The sequence below is a fragment of the Drosophila guanche genome, unplaced genomic scaffold, assembly GCF_900245975.1.
Source record: "Drosophila guanche unplaced genomic scaffold, DGUA_6, whole genome shotgun sequence".
Taxonomy (NCBI): domain Eukaryota; kingdom Metazoa; phylum Arthropoda; class Insecta; order Diptera; family Drosophilidae; genus Drosophila; species Drosophila guanche.
Genome location: NW_022995744.1, coordinates 1,793,129 through 1,812,040, shown reverse-complemented (window position 1 = coordinate 1,812,040; position 18,912 = coordinate 1,793,129).

Sequence of the window (18,912 nt, the reverse complement as noted above, 5' to 3'; positions counted from 1 at the left end):
CCTAACAACGCAACGAAGCTGGCATTAGCGCTGATCCCGAGCTAGGTCACGGTTCTGTTCAACAGATACCTCCACGAGAGTACGTTCCCAGCGGGGTGGAAGAGGCAACGGCTCCTTTTTCTGTCCAAGCCGGGAAAGCCGCCAGGAGAGACGTCCTCCTACAGGCCCATCTGCCTCCTGGATACGATAGGAAAGGTTTTTGAGAAGGTTATCGCCAAGAGGCTGAGTGCAGACATCGAAGCAGCAGGCGGTCTCTCCCCGGTGCAATACACGATACACTCGAAGTGGTCGCTCTCGAGAATACTTCTGAACACCAGAGGCCCGAAGCATGCAACGAGGGAGCTCCTGACGAGTGTAGTGACGTCGCAGATCCTGTATGCCGCGCCCGCGTGGGCGAAAGCCGCGCAAGTGAAGACCTACATGCGAGGCGTTGTGGCGACATACAGGCTGTGTGCCCTCAGGATTGCGTGCTCGTTCCGGACTGTGTCGAACGAAGCAGTGCTGGTCATCGCCGGACAAGTCCCACTCAGGGAGCTGGTAAGGGAGAGACAAGAGACCCACACCGCTGTGCAGGGCGGAAGCGAGGCGACAAGAGCCGAGCTGAAGGCCACCGCGAGGAACAGCATCAGAAGATGGCAGACCCAGACCTAAAGGGCGCTGGACTTATTCCCTCATACCGAAGCTGCAAGCCACTTACCTTAGTGGTCATGGCTGCTTTAACAGCCTCAAGCGCTTCGGTCACGCGACGGAGGACTGGTGCCCAGAGTGCGCCACCGGTTTGACCACGAGCGTCAGCGCCTGGAGGCAGTAGTAGGCGCCAGGATCTCCTCCGAGACCTTGGTGCCGATTATGTTGGCCGAGCCAAGGGCATGGGAAGCGGCAGCAGCCGTAAGCAGGCGACGGAGTAGGAGCCGTCGAGCGTGCGAAGCAATGCCTTGCGGCAGTACTGCGCGCGTTGGGCGTCCACTCCCAAATACGGCCGGTACTCAAAATTGTACAAAATATAAAGGAAGAAAAGACTAGATTGAAGGAATAAACGAATGAATACAGATACAAATATGAATGTTAATACATATGTATTTGAATGTATTTAGTGAATGAGTGCCGGGTATACAAGTTTTAACCCGTGCGAAGCGTCTCACGTTCCTACTCGTTTCTTTATTTTTGCTCGCACACTCTGCCTCGAAAAGTTTGTAGAAAAAATTATAAGGTTCCATATGTATGTGTCACCATACATACATACAAATATACTGAGTGAGTAACGGGTGTAAAAGTTGTGACGCGTACGAAGCGTCTCACGTTTTTCCTCGTTATTTTTGGTCTTGCTCTTTGTCTTGCTTTACACAGATTCCCTTTCACTCTCTTAGCTCGTCCTCCAACTGTATTTAGAAATCTCAGGATTCCAGTCTGTAAATCTGACTCCTCTGATTTATCAGATCATGTGCCAATAGTAGGGAACGCGCTTGACAGACGCGTATAATATCCCGTCATTTGATTACTCAATAGGAGTCTGGTCGCATCAGCGAGGAATAGAGCAATAAAAGGGAAGAGAAGGAGTGTCACCACTTCCGGCTGTCTTGTTACGCATCCTTGTTCGCCTCGCATCTGGACTACTAATTGTGTAATTTATGCGTGTCTGTCGCTACGCTTCCGCCACCCAAATGAAGGGAATGGAAGGCCCTCGCATCTTAGAATTAGGGCCAGTGTTGTGTTTTCCCCCCTCTCACAAAGACCATTTAAGCCTGGCGGCGGGTCTATGCAGAAAGCCGACGAGATTTTCGCCAGTCAGCTGGATCTTATATAAACAGAGTATGTGCTCTGGCTCAGCCCCAGCTCCAGTCCCTTGCCCTTGACAACCAACTCTCTCGGTTTGTGTCGAAGCAAATTCCTAAAACGTGACAAGAAATGCAAATGGATTTCACGGCGTCTACCTTGATTGAAAAAAAGGCAAAAAGAAGAGGCTCGGCAAGTGTAGGAGGAGTAAAGGAAGAGTTAGGGGCCTGCTAAATTAATTTGACATTTCTTGTGGCGGGTTTCCGGTGACGCCTTCCACACTTGCCCACCAGCTATCTGGCCCTGCCCCCTGCTGGATTTCCAGCCGTGATTTATGCTAAAAGAGTTCAGGACCAGCATATCTGATACATGATGCCGTGTGACGGCTAATTCACACTCCTTAAGGGATGAGCCATGGGTTTCGTATTATATTCCTTTCCCTCAGTTAAAACCAGTCTTACTCGTAGTTTAATTATTTCATTTTCATTTCTCGCTTGAATTAATCGAAAAAATTGCATTTATATGTACATATGTATGTACATATGTATGAACATACATATAAAAAGTTGAATTCGAGCTTTAATTTATTTTTCTCATTTTGATAGCATAATTTAATAGCCAGCTGATAACATTGTAATGAAGTGATTAAGGCCATCGCCTTTTTCAGTAATTGCTTATGGTACCGGTATATATGTTTTTATACCCGGTACTCGAAGAGTAAATAGGGTATATTGTATTTGTGCACAAAGTATGTAACATATAGAAGGAAACGTTTCCGACCCCATAAAGTATATATATTCTTGATCAGCATCAAAAGCCGAGTCGATTGAGCCATGTCTGTCTGTCCGTCCGTCTGCCCGTCCTGATGAGCGCCTATTACTTAGAGACTATAAGAGCTAGAGCCACCAAATGTTGCATCCAGACTTCTGTATGCTCACACTGTCACAATTGTATTTAACCCGCCCCCGCAAAAGGGCGAAAACCTCCCAAATCTACAATTTTGAGGATAAAAGAATAGTAACGAGAAGGGACGTGTGAGACGCTTCTTACGCGTCACATCTGTTATACCCGGCATTCAGTACTACATCTGGAGCTTAGTGGTGTTTTGTCAAATTTAACATTTTGTGGCCGCACACAGCAGAAGCAGAGTGTGAATGAGAGAGTGTGAAAAAAATAAATATAAGCTGTGGGACGGGATGGGTTTAGCCACTGTAACAGAGTGAGCATACAGAAGTCTGGATGCAAAATTTGGTGGCTCTAGCTCTTATAGTCTCTGAGTACTAGGCACTCAACTAGACGGATGGACAGACGCACAGACGGACGGACAGACAGAATATATTTACTTTATGGGGTCGGAAACATACATCCGATTGGATCATTATTATAGCCAGAATGACGAAGTTAATTTGCGGTGGCTAAACCCACCCCGTCCCGCAGCTTATATTTCTTTTTTTCACATTCTCTCATTCACACTCTGCTTCTGCTCTGTGCGGCCACAAAATGTTAAATTTGACAAAACACCACTAAGGTGCAAAAGTAGTACTAAGTGCCGGGTATAAATGTTGTGACGCTTAAGAAGCGTCTCACACGTCCCTTCTCGTTTCTTATAAAACCTATAATTTATAAATATGTGGTGTGCTGATATGGTTAAGTATTGAAATAAAGGACAGCAAAAACCTTAAAATTGAACGACCAAATAAATTATATCTAACATTTATACACTCCCAATCAGACGAATAGAATTTTTCGAAATGAAAAAAGTTTCTACAAATCCAGCTGCGAAGTGGAACAAATTTATTTTTCCATTATTCAAGACTATTTTCCTTATTTAAAAAGTAAAGAGTTTGACTTCTAAGTTAAAAGGTTTTTTTTATGAATTATGTTGTGTAAATACCCCAAAAATAATGCCCATTTAAACGATCACTCGAATAGACTCAAATATTAGTTTTAGGCAAAATCTTTGAAAAGCTTTATAATAAATATATTTATTTTATGTTTGGAGCTTAACTAATAATGTTTGTGGAAAACTTTTTAGGAATTGCTTGGTAATTTCCTTCAGAACATTAGTATTAACGAGATTTCAAAGGATTCAATTAAAGCTCGCTGCAGGCCTGTTTGATGCAATTATGTAATGGTTTAACTTTATGAAATTGTTGACAGGACTCATATCCTTTACGGAAAAGCTATCCCCATGCATATCCACTTCCAAATTAGGTGAAAATTTGAGTCTTTCATCCACTTCTTTTTCAATTTACCATTATATTTCGTGCGAATATCCTGGTGAATCTAGCCGATCTATGTGACCAAAAATTTTATTAGCATTGTGTTAATAATGAAATTAGACAAAAGTTATTATCTTCCTGAAACTCGCAAGGATACTTGCTTTATTGTCGCTCAACCGAATTTTTGTATCCGTTTTTTTTTTTTTATAAAAAAAGTTTTAATTTGAAAAGAATAGATAGATTTAATTATTCTTTCATGATCTAAGAAGGGAAGATCATTTTTTGACTCAGTACAATATTCCTGAGGGGATCATAATGGTGTTGGGTACCAATTTATGACGCACTTGACACCCAATTTGTTACGTCGAAGATGAGAGAATCAGTAGAAAAGCTACTCTAAAAGTCCTTTTGATGAGATTCTGCAACATTTTTGTCACATTTTGTATTTAAAATTTAAAATTTTGTATTTAAAACGAGAAGGGACGTGTGAGACGCTTCTTAAGCGTCACAACTTTTATACCCGGCACTCAGGACTACATCTAGATGTAGAAGACATCGCCAACCACTAGATATCGTTCACATTACAGAACACGTAATAAAAGCCTACTTAATAAAATGCATCAAACAAATTGGATCAGTTAATATTTTCCAATTTATGAGATATTTAAAACAGCAATAAAATTGGTACCTTCTTGGACCTATAGGTTTCACAGCAAATTTTTCGAAAGTGGCGCCATCTATGAAAATTTCAAAAGCTTCGGGACAGGGTGGGTTTAGCCACTGCAAATTAATTTCGTCATTCTGGGTATAATAATGATCCGATCGGATCCCAATTTGGGGATCTGATAGGTGCGGCCATTTGCTACGGAATTGACTGTAGATTTGGGAGGTTTTCGCCCTTTTGCGGGGGCGGAAGGGGGCGTGGCTCATTTTTGAAATACACTGGTTTCAGTGTGAGCATACAGCAGTCCGGAGCTCAAATTTGGTGGCTCTAGCTCTTATAGTCTCTGAGAACTAGCCGACAAACAAGACGGACAGACGGACAGACTGACATGGCTCTATCGACTCGGTTTTTGATGCTGATCAAGAGTATATATACTTTATGGGGTCGGAAACGCTTCCTTCTGTGCGTTACATACAACCGTTATTCGCACAAATACAATATACCCTATTTACTCTTTGAGTACCGGGTATAAAAATAAATATGTAAAAAATATATGAAAATATGTAAAATTGGAAGAAAAAAACCGCTACGGTACAGTTGTAGTACTGAGTGCCGCGTATAAAAGTTGTGACGCGTAAGAAGCGCCTCACACGTGTCTTCTCGTTTGTTTTTGGACCCGTTCATTATTTCCATATTCGGGGGAAAAGGATAACCGAACCACGGCAAAGGGAGTCCGTCAACAAAGACAATGCATGCCATTACAATGGCTAGCTACGCTTTGGGTATGTTGGTGGCCCTAGTTGAGCTTTCCGCCTCGTTATGCATTCGAGGGACAAACCCAACAAATGACAGGAGGAAATGCCAGGGACTTGCTTATTTTTTGCTTTATGGTTCGAAACGAAAAAGCCAAGTCGTCTGGACTAAGCCATTATTCTGTTTTCAAAAGAAAATGTTATTATTCAATTGCTTTTCGTTCGTCGTAAAACTTAAATTCTAGCAAACGAGCAAGAGGGAAATGGAGATTTCCACTCCTCTCGATAAATTGGCCAATTTTTGCATCGGTAAAAATGTCGGTAATGTCCAGACCTGTTCTTATTATGTTGATGCATCAGCTTTTTTTTCCTAGTTTCCCTTTTTACCCTTACTCTTTTCTTCGCTTTCGTTGAATGTTTAATAAAGTTGTCGACGCATTTTTATTGAAAGTTTGACCATCAGGGCTGGGTCGAGAAGATTTTCTTCTGCTTATGGATACATTTGAAGGTTTTTTCCAGGAGAATCGGACGAGATCTTTCTCAGAAATTTTATTTTTAATTCTCCATCCGCCTAAATATCAGTGTAACGATAACCTTTAATCATTATCTTTTAAAGGGTGTTTGAACACCCCACCTCGGCCCTTTGGAATTAATAATTTAAATAAAAACCAGAAGAGCCTCTTCTCGAGCTTGCCAGCAAGAACTATCGAAATGGAAAATGGTATTTTACAATGGGACTTTATGACTACTTAACAATATGTGTACATACATACATATCTGACTTCAAAGTCGTGATTTTAGAAGTAATTTCAAGAAGTAAGGATATGTATAGAGACAAGATTTAAACGGCGTTCTGCTGCGAACAAAATTGCATTATTATACTGGTCAAAAGCTTAAAACACAATTAAAGAAGCATCTCACATCTGACTTCTTAAAGAATACACATAAATGTATATATATGTATGTATATATATATATATATATATATATATATATATAGTTATATATATATATATATATTAGTGCGGGCTTATGTTTATTGTTTATAAGTAAAGGTTGTAAGTAATAAAATAAAGTTTGAATGGTATAAGAATTTTAATCGAACAAAACCTTTTACGTTGGAGGCTGGATTGATATTCTCTTGGTGCCCTCTCTCCGGTCAGCTCTTCGCTTCGTCTATATTCAGTCTCCTTCGTTTTCTATTTGCGTTCTGCTCTCTTGTTTGGAATTGCTCGCTTAGGTGTTTTGTCTAGGGATCGCAATTGGCGAAACCCAGCCCACATATATCTTTGGATATCGAGTGAAATGTATTTAGCGTATGTATTTTTTTGTCGAATAAAAATTCAATGGAACGTAAGGTTAACCGAAGTAAGGGTGGGTATTTTCTTTCTTAAAAATGATGTAACCTATTTCTCTGTGGCATGCTAATGTCATTCAGCAGTTTTTGTTGTTTTGCTGGCATCCTGCATGCTGTGGTTTTTATCAAAATGGGCGTGGCAACTTGGAAGTTAAGGGATTTTTAATACGAGTCATTTGTTAGGCAGATACTGCCCCACGCCAGGACAAATGGCAGACACGAATGACGGGTTTTATTCGCTGTTTTTCGTCCCTTTGTTTTTTCCTTTATTCTAGTTGTTGTTGCTGGTGTAAGTGATATGTCTGCTTTGTTATTCATTGGGAAGTAACTCTTTTGTCTCCTGGGGGACCCGTGCTGACAAATTGCTTTCATCAGGTGATGGGCTCATCTTCTTCTCCTGTGACCTGGTGAGGGCTGCCCACTTGGCTAATGAATGTTTCGTGTGCGAGGTTTGGTTTCTAATTAAGGTGACAGGATGTGTGGGCTGCTGGCCCATATCCATTGAGGTTAAATTTCACGCTTGTCCGATGAACAATGATAAATGGAATCGACTAGTTGACGCGGGGCAGGGGTGAACACTAATCTAAACTATTGCCTCATGTACTTCTGATTCAAAATGTTGCCTTACAGAGGATGTGGTCGAAACCCGGGATAAGGGCGCACGTACATATGGCTCATGAAATGGCAAGACTTTTTAGTAGCAAACAATTGCTTTTTGAGTTGTTCATTGCACATTTACCAAGCCAAATGGGGTTTCGATTTCGGTAGAGATGGAATTCCAAATATATATAAATCAAACTGATTTGAAAATCTTGAATTGCGATTACAAGCCTCATCTATTTCGAATTTCTCCATTTTAAAAATGATGGAAAGCAATTTCGAGAATCATGCATCAAATTGCAATCAATCATTCGATATGCAAATATGCACACACACACAGAACACTTAATCAACTGGCAGTGTCAATGTATTGAGGGAAAATTGTTGGCCATTTCCTCGCTAAGGTTGGAGAAATGGGTTGTTTGCTGTTCGACAGGTGCAGGCAGCTGGCAGTAACATTGACGGGTGTACGAGTATAATGAACAAATGAGAGCTGGAATCTCGGTTGATGGGGTGTTACCGATTTAAATACGCTTTAAGAGACTTGTCCAAACTCGAACCGATCGATTTCTTTCCCAAGTATGGCTTACAAGCCTCTTGAGTGCAGGCCCCGTTTGATTTTGAAGCCATAAATCCAAAACACATGCCAAGACCATGGCCAGAAGTCAAGGACTAGAAAAGTAAGATCTAACGAGAAATCAAAACAGCGCAAGAGGATTTCTGGAAGGCAACTACTTTATACAGCATAACACGACCAACAGACTTGCAGGTCATTAGTTCAATAGTTCATTTCCAAAGAGCGCAAAAAGTTTAAAAACGCTGACCAGCAAAGTAAATGAAAAAGCTAAAATTGATTTTGATTTCACTGATTTTAAAACTGCTCATTAGGTATTCATCCCTCATTCGGGTCATGGCTTGTATCCGCTTCGATTTCCTTCCACGCTCCGTGCACTCTTTAAAGCTTCCTCTTCATCTGAAGTACAGCTGTCCTTATTGACTCTCTTTAGGAACAGGTTGAGACTCCAAAGCTACCTGACGTGGCTCGTGACAATCAATTCGAAATTTATCTGTTGACCTTATTGGGCTCCTTATTTATGCCAGAGCACACAACATGTGTAAGCGTGAGCATACGAGTATTTAATGCAAACGTGCCAGAGCCATGAAACTCTCATTTATAACCAGGACAAAGACGAAGACAATGGCCCTGGATACCCACCGTCCCAGCCACTGCCACAGTCTGAACTCCACCCCCAGACCCAGCCGCAGCTATTTTTACAATCTCCTCTAATTTATGTCAATTTGGATATTTATGTTCCGCACTGCGCAGTGTCCTGGCCGAAACTCCATTAGCCTCGACTCTGGGCTCAGCGCTCTCTGAGTTGCGCCACATGCGGCGTAATTACAATTTGTTATCGCTTTAATTCAATAGAGACGCATGTCCCATATACTACCAAGAGTTCGAGTATGCGCTACGCACAGCCTGGCGTGGCTCTCTACGCCCAGCCTCGACTTTAGCCCAATTGCTCGATGGCCTCTTGTGGCTGTGGATGTTCTGCAGTGAGTTTTTGCTGCGATAAGATTGGGGGAATGAGTTGCCAACATTTTCCTTATTATAATGAGTACAACAAAAGATTCACCACTTTGTGGTGTACAAATATTTACACGAGTATATAAGAATATACAAATAATATGGTATGGTTTTATTCAACTATTCAATGTTGCTTTAATTTAACTAAAACTATAAAGCATAACCTAAATGCATTTATTTGATTTACTTAACAGAAAATTTCACTTTTTTTATTCCTATCCAACCCGTTGGGTCAACGAAGTATCGAATTATTGGGTGCAGGACAAAATAAAATGTCTGAGGTTTGTTTAATCCATTCATATCATTGCTTCTGCTAAATTTGAATATTTAATCTCGAAGGGAAGGTTTCCCAAAGAAACACATTGACTTGGCTTCTGTCTGTTACCAGGACCTTTGAGATAGAAAATTCCCTTTGGTTAGGTGGAACAACGAAGCTCCGAATATTTTATAAGCTTCGCTTTACTTTTGTGTAGACTTAGATGCTGGCAGTTTGTTGGGATTTTAAATTTCAGGTGAGTGTATGGACTTGGAATATGCATATTTAATGCCCGTCGGATTAGATTCCAATTAGAGAAACGTGTTCGGAATGCCAAATGGCAGATGTACATACTCCACTAATTGTCTGGCTGCAGTCGCAAAGACGCAGTCAGAACTTAATGTAATGTGCATTAGCTTAGTACCGTTTCGATGTCTACGGCGATATTGAAATTTCGTGCTCTTGTTCGCTTGGCAATTAAGTGCAAGCTGCTATCCAGAGCATGGCTCCTTGACATTTGCCAGTAGACACATACAACACATGTGGCCACAGACACACACTCCATATGAGAATACCACATATTGACTGCTGAGCCGCAGCCAACGGCACGGCAATATTAGCGGTGATATGACAAACAGCGCCGGCTAAGCCAGCACAACACAAAGAGACACGTTACGCTTGTGTGGTGGCCCGCACCGGAACACTACAGGCGGAGCCACACACAGCAAACCGAAGACGGCGTATACAACAATTTTGAGCGTACACTGTACAAAAAAAAAAATTTTGCGAAACCAATTATAATTATATAATAATAGAAGACTTTTATACATATAATGTACTTATTATTAATACAAATCTCTGATGATTGTTTAGCTTCATATATATTATTTTTCATATTTTCATTGTTGTGTGCCAGTGTAACTGCTAGTATGTGCCTGTGAGGCCTCGTTATGTGCTTTTGTTAGTCTTTGAGTTTAATTACTCTACGTGTAATGCCTAAAAGCCAAGGAAGTGTTAGACCTCGAGGGGCACGGCTTAGGAGGCGGCGCAATTGAGTTCCCTATTCGGTTTTGCGGTTCAGACAGCAAGTGATTATGATTGTACATTCTGAAGCTTCCGATGACAAGCAATGGGATAACGGGCAATGTAATGCTTTCTATGGTTGGTGAGTCGATGGAACTGTCTCCGCGGAATTCCTTTATGTAGGGAAGCATCTAGTTACATATGTATGTTCGGAGGGACTGTAAGCCCACGCACCAAAGTGAAGTCTTAGGAATTAACTTAAGAGTAGTTCATCTTTGTGTCAAACTTCTGCTCTTCAGCAATAACAAATATTAGAGAAATTTAACGACAACATAAAGCATAATTTTTGATTTAAGTAAGCCACTTTGAGAAAGAAAATAGAAGTAACAGGAACTAAATTCATTAAAGCACTTAAATGTATTGAACAATCTGATTCCCATAACTGAGAAAGACAACTATAGCAGTTTCCTTTTCAACTCCCATAACTCAAATTCTTATCTCAATTATTGGTGGCAGACGCCAGCATCTTCAAATTTAATTAATAATATCCTTTAATTGGAGTTGAACCCAAAGCGGAAGTTGACATGCGTATTGCCAAATGTGAGCGTGCTCCAGGCTTGTGGCTATGCAAGTGCACTGGCAATATACATAGAGGTATATATTGAGTATTTCATGCGAAAATACGCTTATGACATTTTCCTTGGCGTTCATGGTATTGATTGCACCCATGCAATTAGTGTGAACGCTAGTGGCTCTACGCTGAGGCGGCAGATGCCTGTTGATGTCATACAGGAAATCCATTTAGATATGTATTCATCGCTTCTGTTTTCTTCCGGCTTCCGGCAGCCGCATGACAAAGCTGCACTTAAGGACTTTGGCAGAGTTAAAGAAAAAGGCAGCGTTGGCGTTTTAATGGCCAAATCTAGAAGCTGCATGTGTGATACGTGTTTGTTGTCGAGCGGCAGGGCTTTGCTTCAAAATGGTCTCGGAGCCTTCAGCTTTCGGCCTCTGCATCCGCTTGATCTCCGATTGGAATGCAGGTGGCATTGTGTGTCATTAGTGGCAAGGTACATGACGTGTTGCATCCCATTCCACCTGTCTATATTGTCGCTCACGTTATCGCCTTGTGCGCCCATACATTTTACAGCACATATTTTTTTCATTTCTCCATTCGCCAGTGGAACGCTCAGAAACGTACATACATATTTTTGGCAGAGATGGACAAGCGACAAATAACTAATATTAGAATATTAATTAATTCAATGCTTTAAGATTCTTAGCTGACTACATTTTCCATAACACACTAATACTTTTGGTGATGGTAATATTAAGTAACATAACACATGGTCCGCTGCTGACACCGTTGTCAGTATTAATGTTGGTACTAGGTCAATGAGAGAGCGTGTAAGCATACATCTTTGATGCACACAAAATGTGATACACTTGGATACATTTAGTCCAGGCCTCAGCACCCATACAATGAACGCGCCGTTTTTGAGTTTGTGTGTGAAGACGCACGCAAAACGGGACATTTCAATGTTTTAATATTGGTACGCGGCAGAGCCTTGTCCTATGCACAATAGATATTGATTTTGCTCATATCATTGAGTAGAGTTAAGCTCGTGGAACTCGTTTGTAACTTTGTCTGTTTAACTTATTATCATTATTATAAACTTTATATACATTTGCATATCTTTTTGTATATGCCACACTTATATGAATATCTATTTGCACACTTATTTCCTGAAATGCCACTGCCTTTGATAAATCAGAGAGATTATAGTCAACTCCCAGCAAAAAACTATTTAATATTTTTAAATTCAAATTGTAACAGAACTTTTTAATGAATCCTTTCTGCAAAATGTAAAGTTTTTTTAAACACTTTCCCAGCAGTCTTTTTCAATTGCTTAACTGTGTACAGCTTTGACCCTGGTCTGCTGTTCCTTTGTTCAATTTCAGCTGCACTTTAAATTTCGACGTATTACGTCAACATTCTGTTCATTAATAATGCCCTTGCCGGGTCGTTCATAAAACTGTTTCAGTAATTAATAAGTCTGGATTCGCTTCGGCCTTGATCTAGTATTAAATGGTAATCGTTTTGATTTACTTTTCCATTTGGCCAACAAGCCCAAACTGAGCGGAACAAACACGGACCGAAACTTAAAATGAAACTCAGCCGGAAATTCCGCTAAGTATTGAATCATGTCGGCGAATCAACAAATTTTTGAACAGGGAACAGCTACAACAAAAAAGTTTTCCATTGACGGGCCGTAAGTGTTTACATTTTGGAGGGTACGCTGTACCTCTTCGGGCACTTCATTTAAATAATCTTTATAAGGTTAACGAGAAATATTTGCGAGTTTGATTTAAACAAAGTTGTTATTCATAAGAAAATAAATACAGACTAAGAAATTAAACTCCATTCCATTAGGCTGCGCTGCTAAGAAGTATTTCAAAGTCTACTTTGAGCTCCTTTGTGATTAGTCTTGCCTGGCCGTTTGGGCGTTTATTAACACTGAAGGGTAGCCAACTGACAGCAGCTTTGGAAAACTGGTAGGAACTCAGACAAAAAGGTTTCAAATTCAACAAAATTCAGGGAATCTCGAAAATAAAAGCGAGTAGGGATGCCTTTGAGACGCTTTTATACCAGGTACTCTGAATTTATGTATGTATGAATTTATGTATGAATGTAAGCATAGTGTACAACATACATGTGTATTTAACTTCTTGTTTTTTTCAAATTTTACATTTTAAATTTTTTCTGCATCTGTTATCTACATACATATCTACTTATGTATATGTATGTACATCACTTCTCACACCAACAGTGGAGTATAGATGAGAGAATGAGCAAAAAAAAAAACCGAAGTGGGAGCTAGAAACTGCAACTGAATTGCATCATTGTGGCAATAATAATGATCCAAGCTGATCCTTCTTCGGTAATCTGCTAGATATGGCTATTCTCCATGGAATTTAGTTTTTATTTGTTCTTTTATCTTTTAATTTGAAATTGAAATACACTTTTAACAGTGTGAGCATGCAGAAACTATGGTCTCTGGCCATTATTGTTACGAACCTGTATTGGTGTTGGGGCAAGGCCGGCTAGCCAGTCCTTTCAGGGCTGGGTTCTTCCCAGGCCCCCAGGTCGCACAACAAACCAACTGTTCGGACATCTCGAACCAACAAACGATTATTCAAATACAAACCAACGGACTTTACTCTACACTTCACGGACAATCATCTCTCCGACGCAGAACAACAACAAATCTCCTTTGATACTGAATATATATGCTTTATAGGGTCGGAAACGTTTCCTTCTGCCTTTTACATTATTCGCCCACAAATACAATATACCCTCCGAGAACCGGGTATAAAAAGGAATTCTCCCAACATCTAAATGCACTTATTCGCATGAAAGTAGGCAGAATTTATTGAAGCGTAAGACGACCTGTAGATTAAACCAACACCAAAATGCTTATGTCCACCGATATTGTAAATTTGAAATGGCAGATGTATTGACAGGAGATTTTTCATGGATAGTTTTTCCATTTAAGTATTTAAGCTACAAACGATGCAGAAAAGTAAAAATGTACAATGACTTTATTTTTCCGGGAGCTATTGAATCCTGAGAGATGCAACTAAAATTACCCAAAAGCTTCTTTCTAACCTCAGGAACGAATATATTATACATTTGCACAGATTATTAGACCAACGAGATAGTCATAAGAGCTCGTAATTGGCCGGAATTAGTCATGTTTGTGTGCAGCCATGAAACTATTCCATTTCGGCTGTTAATAAGTTGGTAACCTGTAAATAAACAGACATCTTTACTCTTATTCGTTTGACTATTTCCGGACTCTGATCTCCTTTAAATTAAATTATTGAAGAGTACGTGAGCATAAGCTAAAATATCCGCACATCTCTGTAAAAATATATTTTCCTGCTTCAACAGTAAAATAAATTCTTCAAAAATTCGGTCATTGTTTGCGAAATTGAATTTATAAATTATTTATTTTTTTACACAATATTTTTTCCAATTGTGGACCAAAAGTAGCAAGGGGTATGAATGATCAATGAAACATTTGTGGATAAAATTAATATTTTGTTTGCAGTTTTCAACACAAAGTTCAACAAGTTTTAGGTTTCCAGTCGTATTATATTCTTTGGAAATAACCAGAACAATTGTAATGTCAGAAAACATTTTTTTCTTGGAAAATTATGATCACAGGTTTATTTTGATATGCAGGCATGACTTACATATTTTAAGTATATGTCAATTGAGTGCTAATTGCATATATGCTCTATTCTTTTAGAATAAATCACAACGGTATTTGACCAGGTTTTGAAGTCATTTATTTTAATATCGCAAAGTCCATATCCTTTGGCGATAGTTTCCGGCTTGCCACAATAGCAGCAGGGAGGCAGGCTTCCATCAGTCAACAACAATGTCAGAGGAAAAAAAATGCGAAGGTTGCACCCCGCCCCAGAACCAATAACCACACTGAAACCAACAGCCACACCAACACCAGAATACTTCGCACAAGTATAAATATTTGTTTATGCCACATACACAGGACGGGGCGAAACCCGTCAACGGAAACCCGAACACAAACATAAACAGAAGGCCGAACAGAAGCAGGCTTATAAATATTCCAATGAGGAATGGAGACAGACACTCATATTGGAAAGACCTTCGTCTAGTAACGCTTTTCGTATAGACAGAAATCGTAAATAAATATTTTGATTTATTGTCTGTCCTGAAATTTCCGCACAATTTACAGCCCCACAATGTCGGCGGAAGATAATTAATATGTTTACTTGGGTATGCGTAATATTTCGCTCAAGCTCTTTGGCTTCGAGTATTAGACATTTGCATGGCACTGCGCATCAGCCAAATATTTATAGAAGGATGGTGAAGGAAGACTTGCAGTTGAACAATTTTGCCTCATTTCGAGCTTAAATATTCTGTTACATTTTTTGGTCTCCGAGTGTCTGATGGCAGTGAAAAAGTGTCAAACATCTCAATCATCTTGAAGCAAGCAGTCTGACTGACAGTTTTTCGCCTCAGGTGCAAAATGCAATTAGTATCAGGAGCTGCCAAAACCCGTTGGCCACGGCCATCAGCAGCATCGCAACTGTCCATGTTCATTAGTATTAGAACGAGAACCAAAAAATATGAGGCTATCTTGGTGACCGAAAGATGTCAATAATTATTATATTTTACTCGAAAATGGGGTTCAATTGAAGTATATCCGATGTTGGAAACGACAATTAATATATATTTGCAAGATTTATTGGATTCAAGACTTCAAATGATAATTTCTAGATTAAATGTCGCGTCCAGAATTGGCAGTTCTTATTTATAAACCTTGGCCAAGACCTGACGTGACACGAGCCACTTTGAATTGGAAATGAAGCAGTCAATAGCAATCACGCGTACTCAACATCGATATAGACAGCTCGGCTGACTAAGCAGAGTAAGATTAGAGCATCATCGTGCTCTGAGGAATCGGATAACGTAGTTTAAAGCCATCAACAGGTCAGGCAATGGAGTTCATAAAGCTGAAAGATTAGACCAGATGTCTCCTTGCCGTTTGCTTAACCCAAAAATACACAACAGAAACCTCAGAGACCGTAAATATGCATGTACATATTGTAGATGGATGGACACCATCCGTGAGACACATGAAGACGAAACTCAGGGAGGAGTATTGTGGCTCCGACTCTGTGGTACAGCGTTTTCGCTGACAGTTGTTTCGCTTTTTCCGCTTTTTCCGTTAACCACATTATCTGCTCCCTGCACGTCTCTCTTTCCTTTATCAAATCTGGTTTTTTTTTGGGTGCTGTCTTTTATTTTGGGACATTCGTCGCACCCAAAAATGTTGTGCACTTGATGAAGGGTTTCATTTGATTTGCTTGTTCTGCCATTTCTCTGGTTTCACTTGTTGTTGCCTGATGTTGGGCGCATCGCGTTTCGACGCTACTCGTCTCGTGTAGCCACAACCTCAACCCCATCCCTTTACATGGCATCTCATTTCCCTGGCAATGGGTGAATGAAAAATCAACATTTAACATATGTTCGTGTTAAGCAAATCGCTTAAATTTCCATATGGCACGAAGCTGACACTTTGCTTTGGCAAAATGCTTCCCAAGTCCGCTCTGATGCTGAGAACTGTTCTTAACAATTCAGATCACTGAATTGGGATTAGACCATTATTATAGTAAGTTATTTTTCATTTTTTATTATACCCCCACCCCGTCCAGCAGCTTTGCTTGTGCTTGTTTTTTGTTGCTCATTCCTACTCTCTCGCACCCTTTGCCTCATGCAGTGTGCTTCACTGGGGGAAATTAATTTGCAGGAGCTACCCCATCCCGCCCAGCTTTTTTTTTATTTTTTGCACATTCTCTCTAGGCTAGCTAGAAGAGCGTGTTGGCGTGAGAAGTGATGTAGATGTAGATGACAGATAAAGAAAAAATTTAAAATTAAAAAAAAACCGTTAAGGTTCTATTACACAATTATCGAATTACACACGAAATGAAAAAGAGGAAAACGGCAGATTTTCCTCAACCTTAAACTGTAAGTCACTTGGAATATCTTTGTTTTAAAACTGGTATATTAAAAAGGAAAATTCAAGACTATTTAATTCAATTGTGTTTGAAATCTGCTTGGTACTTACTAACGTGGGTTACACTTGACATCGCCTTTGTACTGTCATTCCTTGCAATCCATGGACCGTTGTCAGCTTCTGTAAGTTTAACTAGTTTTGAAGTAATTTGTAATTTCCAGAACCAAAACTTTTGTCGGGCACAAAAATCTCGACGGCAGTTGAAACAGAGAAGTAGCCATTTAACCAGGGAGCTGCTGAGAAAAAGTCAAGAAGCTTAACTGGAATGGCTCGTCGTGCACTTGTCAGCCATTTACTTCTGCTCTGCTTTTTCCCAACTCGAATTTATAGAAACATGGATAATAGCAACCTGCAGTTGCCATGAGTGGAAGCTGTTCGTGAAACTTAATTTTCCATTTGTTCAAAACGTGTTTTCGAAGCCATACGACGGACAGTTTCATTACTTTAATCCTTGTACGAGTGTGGGAAGTTAATTTCATATCCACAAAGTGCTGCTACTCCCAGAGGTCCATATAAGAGAATCGATTAAAAAGAAAGTTCATCATTTGACCCATCGATTTTGCAGTCTGTCCCTAATATAACCAAACTATCTCGGGTTTTAATAAATTAAATTTAGGGGTTCCCATTTACCTTAAAGCTCGCAACTCGACTTATCACAAGGTCTGCTATTTGCTCTGCTGTTTTGGAGTGACACTTTTCAAGCAAAAACTTTTCCTGTAGCCACATATCCAAGCACGTTCGTAGACAAAGGAAATTCTCATGCGTTCCTCTTGTTGTTTCTATACCCGGTACTCGGGTACTCGGGTACTCGGGTATTTGTATATTGTATTTGTGGTCGGAGCAATGTGCGTAACCCACAGAAGGAAACGTTTCCGTTTTATATATCCACAATTTTAAAGATAAGAGAAAAATGAAAACGCAATTCCATAGATAATGATCATACGTATCAGATTCCCGAATTAAGATCGGCTCAGATTAATTTGCAATGGCTTTCCCCCACCCCTTCCAGCAGCTTTGGTTATTATTTTGCACATTCTCTCATTCCATTCTTCTTCGTGCAGTGTGCGGCTCTAGGGGAGCTTATATATATGTAGGTAGTATATACATATGTATGTATGTATATATAATTATAAAATGTAAAGCTCGAAAAAATCATAATGTAACATATGTTCATTTTTATCACACAAGGTATACATTCATATGTACATATGTATCTATGAATGCAAGTACATACATACATACATATTTACATATGATATAACTGAGTACCGGGTATAAAAGTTGTGACGCCAACCAAGCGTCTCACAAACGTCGCTACTCGTTTGAGGCTGGAATATGTCGGTAAAGTGGTTTTTTCGCACTTTGCTCCACTTCTTCTAGCACTCGTATGGAGTGAAGTGTGGTGGCTGCTCGACTGCTGACATGTGTCAGATTGTCGTTAAGTTCTAATTAAATTTACTCGCGTTCTAACTATGTATGCTTTATCGAAATATTCCACATGTTTCTACTTGCCTTTTATATCCGAAATTTCGTTACAACCAGCCCTCTATTGGACTTTATTACGGGTTTGTAATTTAAAACTCAACTGGATGTCGAAATGTATTCTCCCATATAACTAAAATGCAGAATTCTCTCTTACATTGTCTTAATCTTTATCTCACTTTTGATTTTCAGGTCACACGAATTTCAGAAAAAGCATGACAAGAAAATCCACAAACATATAACTTTTGCTTTCCAATGGTCAGTGGCCAGAACCACAGCTACTTGCTAGGATACCGTCAAGTTGCTGCCACATGAAGCTTCACAAAGCTCTAGTGAACGGAAAATATGTTTTAAGTTTGACATCATTATACCCGGTACTCGAACAGTAAATATGGTATATTGTATTTGTGCACAAATTGAATGTATGTAACACACAGAAGGAAACGTTTCCGACCCCATAAAATATATATATTCTTTATCAGCATCAATAGCCGAGTCGATTGAGCCATGTCTGTCTGTCCGTCCGTCTGTCCGTCCATCTTGTTGAGCGCCTGGATCTTAGAGACCAT